The sequence below is a fragment of the Barbus barbus genome, assembly GCF_936440315.1.
Source record: "Barbus barbus genome assembly, chromosome: 13".
Lineage (NCBI taxonomy): Eukaryota > Metazoa > Chordata > Actinopteri > Cypriniformes > Cyprinidae > Barbus > Barbus barbus.
Window position 1 is genome coordinate 286,984 of NC_136741.1, and position 8,894 is coordinate 295,877.

Consider the following 8,894-nt stretch of genomic DNA (forward strand, 5'->3'; position numbering starts at 1 on the left):
AGAGCAAACTCTAGCTGGTGAAGGACAAAGAATAGGACTAGAAGGTTGGGGAACAGGGATCACTGGTGTGTGAGTAATACGGTCTTGTTTAAAGGATATCAACTCTTGAGAAACTAATTTAATCTGTTGAGTTTGATCAAGAAAGTCTGATTGTAGTTTATCAATGGCAATTTGAAGAGGTTTTATGATAGCTTCCATATCCTTCTTAACTTGATTTTCCAATCGCCAGCTTACACTTGAAGCACTCGGAGTTCGATGATATTCAAACTGCTGGTTTATAGTTTGAAAATAAATTCTCTTCTTGGTTTAATAATTTTAGATCTTGATGTAAAGTCGTTATGTTATGTATAAGCTCAGTTTTTAATTGCTGTTGATTGTTTTTAATGCGAAGAATCTCTTGAAACATTCTATGCTCAGTTGAAGCCATAACAGAATCCTGTACAAAAGCCATTTCATGTGTAGGCAAATCAACAAAACTAGGTATCAGCGTAGGTGAAAGTATAGAATCAGGGCACAAATCCATATCTATTAAAGAGTGTGTTGTTGCATCTGACAAAGGAGGTTCAGAAGAAAGACTAATTCTCTGTGGAGAATCCATATCATCTGAAATAACAATATAGAAATAGCTAGGTAATGGTTTCTTAAATAACACCTTTTGCAAAACTGGTATCCAAAAACTTAAAATTACACTGTTGTCTGATTATTGTCAAAGCTCACCTCCATCTACTGGGTCCCATCTGGGGTGCCATTTTTTATGTAGCGCTCTGACTGGTGCTGGGGTGCCAACTTATACAATTATTTATAAGTAAAAAAAAAAAAAAAAAGGTACGGTAAAGTCAGCTCTACATAGGATTCCTTGGGAACCCTTTTGAGTCAGAGACAACAACAAAACAAGAAACCAGTTTAACTTTGGGTATTATTTCATTTTTCTTTTTTTTTTTTTATACACAAAAATATTCAACCTTATTTAACAAAAAAAAACCCCCAAAAAATTAAACAAAAAGAAAAATTCCTATGTACATACTCACACATCAGTTCAACACCAACAAATAAACTTTTTACACAATTAACCTAGAGGTACCTCTTTTACCCTGAAAATAATCTTTAAACAACAAATTAAATTTCCCAAACGTTTTTGTAAAGACAAGAATTATCTTCAGTTGTTTTCACATCAATACTTCCAATTTACCCAGAGCTCAATAATTAATTTGACCACAATGATTCACTTCAGACAGTTCAAGCATTCAATGATTCAATTTAAACAGTTCGAAAGTTCCATGATTCAATTCGATCAGTTCAGAGATTCATTTCCAATAGTTCAATTCAACAGTTCAAAGATTCAATGATTCATTCCAAACAGTTCGAAAGCTCACTGCTAACATCAAGGGAATAATCAACGATTCACTGTTCAAAGATTCCGTAAACTTTCTTTTACTATTAAAGGAGAGAGGCTAAGATTCAGAAAAGGACGGCAACAAATATTACAGTTCCTATCCTTTTCCTCTAACGTTAGTTCAACTCCATCCCATTCTGATTCAAACAAGATTCGGCTAGTGCACAAGTCGTTTTTCCAACGGCCTTCAAACAGTCTTTGAAGCATTTAGGAGCATGATACTCAGCTACCCACACAGAAAGAACATAAGCAGCGAAATACTTGTTCATCCCGTAGCGTCAGTCATGAAGATTCAGACACGGTTTATGGCTCGGGAAGTTCAGAACCATTCTGTGGTTGTTGTCAGGTCTGTTCCGTCAGAAGGAGTTAGATCAGCTCTCAGTACTGAGATTCCAGATAGTTCATCCAAACTTCTCATTGTTAGTTTCCACAATCAGACGACATCAGACCAGTTCAGGGTAGCAAGGCCATGAGTGCTGCTCACCATGCTCTCTCTTCAGGTGTACATCCTCTTCCGTTTTTATTCTTCTCCAGACCAATCAGCAACATTCAAAAACACATCGCCCTCATGTGGACAATTTGGGTGACAGCTACCATCTCGTCACAGTATGTATGCATTTTCTTGCATATTTCTGTATCAGTGACAAGTATATTGAGAATCTTCATCAAGAAATGAAAGCATCAAGATACATTACAGTAACAATAAGGGATTTTAGCATTATGCTAATAATAGTTTGGTTTTGCTACAGTAATTTACGACAGTTAATGGCTGTTTTAGACACAATACCTGAAGCCCTCTGTGACGAAATCACAGATGTGTGGCTTCTCACCACTTATGATAAGACACTAATCAGTGCTCATAAATGGCTCAGTTTATTATTATCAGTGATGTGTGTGTGTGTGTGTGTGTGTGTGATGTTGTTCTCACATCATCACCCGTCTGTTGTAGTTGAGCTCCAGTAACTGGAGTAACTTTGTTGTCTTAATGCTTTGGCAATGCAAAATGTATTTCTGTCATGCCAATAAAGCTATTAGAATTTAATTTAATTGAACTGGAGACGTGTGGAGGAGCAGGTCTCCTCTAAACTCTGTCACATCACCCGTGAGTTTAAAGCTGGGTTTATAGAGGAACAGGAGTGTGTTCTTCCTGACGGGTCATGACTGATATCCATCCATATCACAAATAATAAAATTCAAAAAATATGAAATTCTTGAATCAAGATGAATTTGCTTAAGTAAAATGACTTAAGATATTCAAGTCTTGTTCTGTGAAAAAAAAGATCTAAATTATGTTAGTTTTTACTTAAAACAAGGAAAAATATCTGCCAATGGGGCAAGACAAATCTTGTTTAGACTTTGAATTAAAATTATTTGTCTTACCCCGTTGGCAGATATATTTGCTTGTTTTAAGTAAAAACTTGCGCAATTTAAATTTTTTTTTTTTTAGAAAACAAGATTTAATATCTTAAGCCATTTTACTTGTCATAATGCATCTTGATTCAAGAATGTTTAGATATTTGTACAAGAAAACAAGACAAAAATACCAAGTAAGAAAATCATTTTTGCAGTGATCTCAGACGATCAGGAACAGTCTTATTCCTCCTGATTTGAGCATCTGTAAAGTCTCTATCTGTGTGTCTGCTGTTGTCCTTCTGAGTGATGCTGGAGAGAGTTTGGCCCCGGCCCGTCAATCGGAAGCCGGCGGCCCCTCCACAGCACATTAAGAATTGAGTTATGAATAATGAGCGTTCGTGCGCTCACACCTGCGACCGCGGCGCACATATCCTGTTTGGAAGATGGCCGCTGTTCTCGCCAAAGCGCTCGACATAGAGCCTCCCGCCCTCCAGCGCTCCAACAGGAAGTGTGGACAGGAAACAGCTGTCCCTGACATCCTCGCTCTGCTGCTCCAGGTGCATCCTGGGTACTCCAGCGGCGCAGACACAGCTCTATCTGTCTCTGATGATTGTGTCGTGAGCTCTGTTGAATCTCGCTGCGTTTCACGCGAGAGCAGCCGTGCGTGGCGGATATTAATCGCTCGTGCAGGTGTGAGCAGCACAATGGTTTCTGCATCTTATCAAGCCTCATGATGTGTGACCGGCTCTCACTGGAGTTCATTTAGTCCACAAACTGTGACCGAGAGTATCGGATCGCTCAGTAAAGCAGCACAGTAACAGCACACATGATCTGAGGAATCATTCAAGACTGGAGCACAAACACACGCTCACTTCAGCACTTAGTGCTGGAATACAGGACTGACTTACAGTCTGCAGGAGTCAGTGCTAGCTGGAGATATCAGGTGCAGATGTTGGGTTCTGCGTAAGTTTGTGGTGAAAGTCTGTTAGTGTGTGCTGCCAGAAATCCTCTGTAAACATTTACAGTGTCACAAGTGTGTGATAACTGACTGGTGTTGTGATATCTGTTGTGTTCCAGCCTTTAGTGCTAAAGCTTTCATCACCAGCCAGCAGTGCCACATCTGAGCACCGCTGACACACGCACTCACACTCACGCACACACACACTCATGCACACGCACTCTCATACACACACACACACACTCTCATACACACACACCCCCACAGTCACTGAACACACTCACACACACCCGCAGTCACTGAACACACTCACACACACACACACACACACACACACACACACACACACCCGCAGTCACTGAACACACTCACACACACCCGCAGTCACTGAACACACTCACACACACACCCGCAGTCACTGAACACACTCACACACACCCGCAGTCACTGAACACACTCACACACCCGCAGTCACTGAACACACTCACACACACCCGCAGTCACTGAACACACACCCCCGCAGTCACTGAACACACACCCCCGCAGTCACTGAACACACACCCCCGCAGTCACTGAACACACACACACACCCGCAGTCACTGAACACACACACACACACCCGCAGTCACTGAACACACACACACACACCCGCAGTCACTGAACACACTCACACACACCCGCAGTCACTGAACACACTCACACACACCCGCAGTCACTGAACACACACACACACACCCGCAGTCACTGAACACACTCACACACACCCGCAGTCACTGAACACACTCACACACACCCGCAGTCACTGAACACACTCACACACACCCGCAGTCACTGAACACACTCACACACACCCGCAGTCACTGAACACACTCACACACACCCGCAGTCACTGAACACACTCACACACACCCGCAGTCACTGAACACACTCACACACACCCGCAGTCACTGAACACACACACACACACCCGCAGTCACTGAACACACACACACACCCGCAGTCACTGAACACACTCACACACACCCGCAGTCACTGAACACACTCACACACACCCGCAGTCACTGAACACACACACACACACCCGCAGTCACTGAACACACTCACACACACCCGCAGTCACTGAACACACTCACACACACCCGCAGTCACTGAACACACTCACACACACCCGCAGTCACTGAACACACTCACACACACCCGCAGTCACTGAACACACTCACACACACCCGCAGTCACTGAACACACTCACACACACCCGCAGTCACTGAACACACTCACACACACCCGCAGTCACTGAACACACTCACACACACCCGCAGTCACTGAACACACTCACACACACCCGCAGTCACTGAACACACTCACACACACCCGCAGTCACTGAACACACACACACACACCCGCAGTCACTGAACACACTCACACACACCCGCAGTCACTGAACACACACACACACACCCGCAGTCACTGAACACACTCACACACACCCGCAGTCACTGAACACACTCACACACACCCGCAGTCACTGAACACACTCACACACACCCGCAGTCACTGAACACACTCACACACACCCGCAGTCACTGAACACACACACACACCCGCAGTCACTGAACACACACCCGCAGTCACTGAACACACTCACACACACCCGCAGTCACTGAACACACTCATACACACCCGCAGTCACTGAACACACTCACACACACCCGCAGTCACTGAACACACTCACACACACCCGCAGTCACTGAACACACACACACACACCCGCAGTCACTGAACACACTCACACACACCCGCAGTCACTGAACACACTCACACACACCCGCAGTCACTGAACACACTCACACACACCCGCAGTCACTGAACACACTCACACACACCCGCAGTCACTGAACACACACACACACCCGCAATCACTGAACACACACCCGCAGTCACTGAACACACTCACACACACCCGCAGTCACTGAACACACTCATACACACCCGCAGTCACTGAACACACTCACACACACCCGCAGTCACTGAACACACTCACACACACCCGCAGTCACTGAACACACTCACACACACCCGCAGTCACTGAACACACACACACACACCTGCAGTCACTGAACACACACACCCGCAGTCACTGAACACACACACACACACGCGCTCTTATTGCCCTAAACAATTAAGCCTCACTGATCTGTATCTCTGACACACAATAGTGTTTACATGGATAGAGGAAATGTCTGAAACACAAGTGTGTGAGTGTGTGAGTTATGAAGAGACGTTTGTATATTGCACATGAAGTGTGTGTGTGTTTGATGTAATTCTCTCTCTCTTGTCCTCTTCATGACCCTCAGTCTGCTGGTCAGATCATTTACACAGATGATAAGTAATTATCCCTGAAACATAAACAAATACACAGAGAAAGAGAGAGTCATTTATTGCTGCTTTGTTGTGTGTGTTTAGACAGACGGACAATACGGGCGACTTCAAGAAACAATTGCTGTGATTTCTTCCCTAGTGAGGAAACCCTCGCTGCTATAATTACCATCAGTTTGACTTTCACACAAAGAGCCTCTGACCGACGAGGAGCCGCTCATCACCACAGCTGACTTACTGACATGTCTTTCTGAAAACATTTATCTACTCAGTCTTTGTGTTTTTGTGATTGTGTGTGAAACTGTTTGTGATCACAGGTTGGTCTGTTGTTTACATGTGGACCGGGGCTAGTTGTCACACTAGATATATTTCAGTGAATTTCTGGATAGACTATAAAGAAACATTGGCTGATGTTGGACTGATGCTGTCTGTGGATGAAGCTCTAGTAGGCCAAAGTTTTGAGTTACTGATGCCACTGCAGATTTATCTGTTGATCGTCTAATAAGAGGAGAGTTTCTGAGCTGTGATTGGCCTGGTTCGGCCCGATCAATGTAGAGTAAAACCACTTATATTGCACCACTAACAGGACTGGATGTGTGCTGGTCTAACACAGACCGCCATCTCACTCACTTTTGATTATTACAGACGATTTATTTGATATAACACAAACAATCAGTCACACTTTAGTTTGGGAAACAATTCTCTCTATTAAATAACTATTAACTATGACTTTTGCCTAATAAACTCCTGATTTGCTGCTTGTTAATGGTTAGTAAGATAGTTGTTATATTTAGGTGGATTAATGGAAAGGATTTTTATGCAAATAAGTGGAAAGGCATTAATAGGCTATGTGCTTTATAAGTACTAAACTGCCAATATGCATGCTAGTAAGCAACTAGTTAATAATGAGAATCGGTCCCTGAACTGATACAATAAAGTGTTAAAGTGTTACAATAATACTCGTATCTGAATGTGAATTTGGAGGGAAAATGAATACAAATGATTGGAAATAAGTGAGGGCAGATTCACTCTTGAAGCTCTGTCGTGTTTCTGACTGAACGCTGAAGATGGTCGCAGGTATTTTTAGAAATGGAGAGAAGCATTTCTCAGTGTGGTTAAAACTCATCGTCTTAATTTAACACTGAGGCAAATCTCCACAGACATGACGGCGAACTGCAGTCGACCGACCGTAACACAGCTGCCACACACACACACACACACGCACACAGATGCACACACACACACACACACACACACAGACACGCACACACACACACACACACACACACAGACACGCACACACAGACACGCACACACACGCACACAGACACGCACACAGATGCACACACACACACGCACACAGACACGCACACAGATGCACACACACACACACGCACGCACGCACGCACACAGATGCACACACACACACACACACACACACGCACACACACACACAGACACGCACACAGATGCACACACACACAGTCATTCACTCACTCACTCACACACACACTCACTCACACACACACAGACAGATAGATAAGGTGAGACCATATCTGTGATGCTGGACTGATTCTTTGTGTGATTCTGAAGTGGGTCTTTAAATGTGATTTCAATTGTTTTCAATAATTTTATAATAAAACACATTGGGTTTCATGCAGTTTTCAGTGTTTATGTGCACATTAAAAACACAAAGTCTCTGCCAGAGCGTATCGACACAACAGGTGCGTGAGCATATACAATTACTCTTACCCCTGCTCTAATGATGATCGATCCAGATTATTCTAAATGCCTTATTTGCATTAAAGCACCCAAACTGTGTTTCTGTGCAGCCCCACCTGTCTTCACCGTCAGAGCATCAGCGAGGCTTCAGAAGACCTGGTTTTGTTCATGTTTTATTCACATTAATATTGTCAGGTAAATCAGAATGTGCTTTTCACAACATGCCATCATGCTTTGAACCCCAGCTGTGTTGTCATGTCACTCCTATTTTATTTTATTGTATTTTTTAAAAAACTTTTTTTGTATGTAAGATCACCGTATGTGATTTTTGCATACATGTGGCTTCACTTGGTTCTTGTTTTTATAGTAAATTTACAATACATTTTAGTGTTAACTTGCTGATAAATCATGATTTCTGTTAAAATGTCAGTTCTCTGATTTTGCACTCAGATGTGTGTGTGTGTGTGAGTGAGTGACTGTGTGTGTGTGTGTGTGAGTGAGTGAGTGAGTGTGTGTGTGTGTGTGTGTGTGTGTGAGTGAGACTGTGTGTGTGTGTGTGTGTGTGTGAGTGAGTGACTGTGTGTGTGAGTGAGACTGTGTGTGTGTGTGTGTGTGTGTGTGAGTGAGTGACTGTGTGTGTGTGTGTGTGTGTGTGAGTGAGTGACTGTGTGTGTGTGTGTGAGTGAGTGAGTGAGTGAGTGTGTGTGTGTGTGTGTGTGTGTGTGTGTGAGTGAGACTGTGTGTGTGTGTGTGTGTGTGTGTGTGTGTGAGTGAGTGACTGTGTGTGTGTGTGTGAGTGAGACTGTGTGTGTGTGTGTGTGTGTGTGTGTGAGTGAGTGACTGTGTGTGTGTGTGTGTGTGTGTGTGAGTGAGACTGTGTGTGTGTGTGTGTGTGTGTGTGTGTGTGTGTGTGTGTTGGTCAGTGAATGAGACGCAGTGTGTGTGGAGCAGCGCAGTGAGGCCCGTGATGAAGATGTGATGATGAAGAGGATAAACATCATAGTTCTCCAGAAGAAGAGAATAAATTCTGTTTCACTTTCAGTTTTGTACTTCAGTGGGAGAGAGAACTTTTACAACGTTGTTCAATTGTGA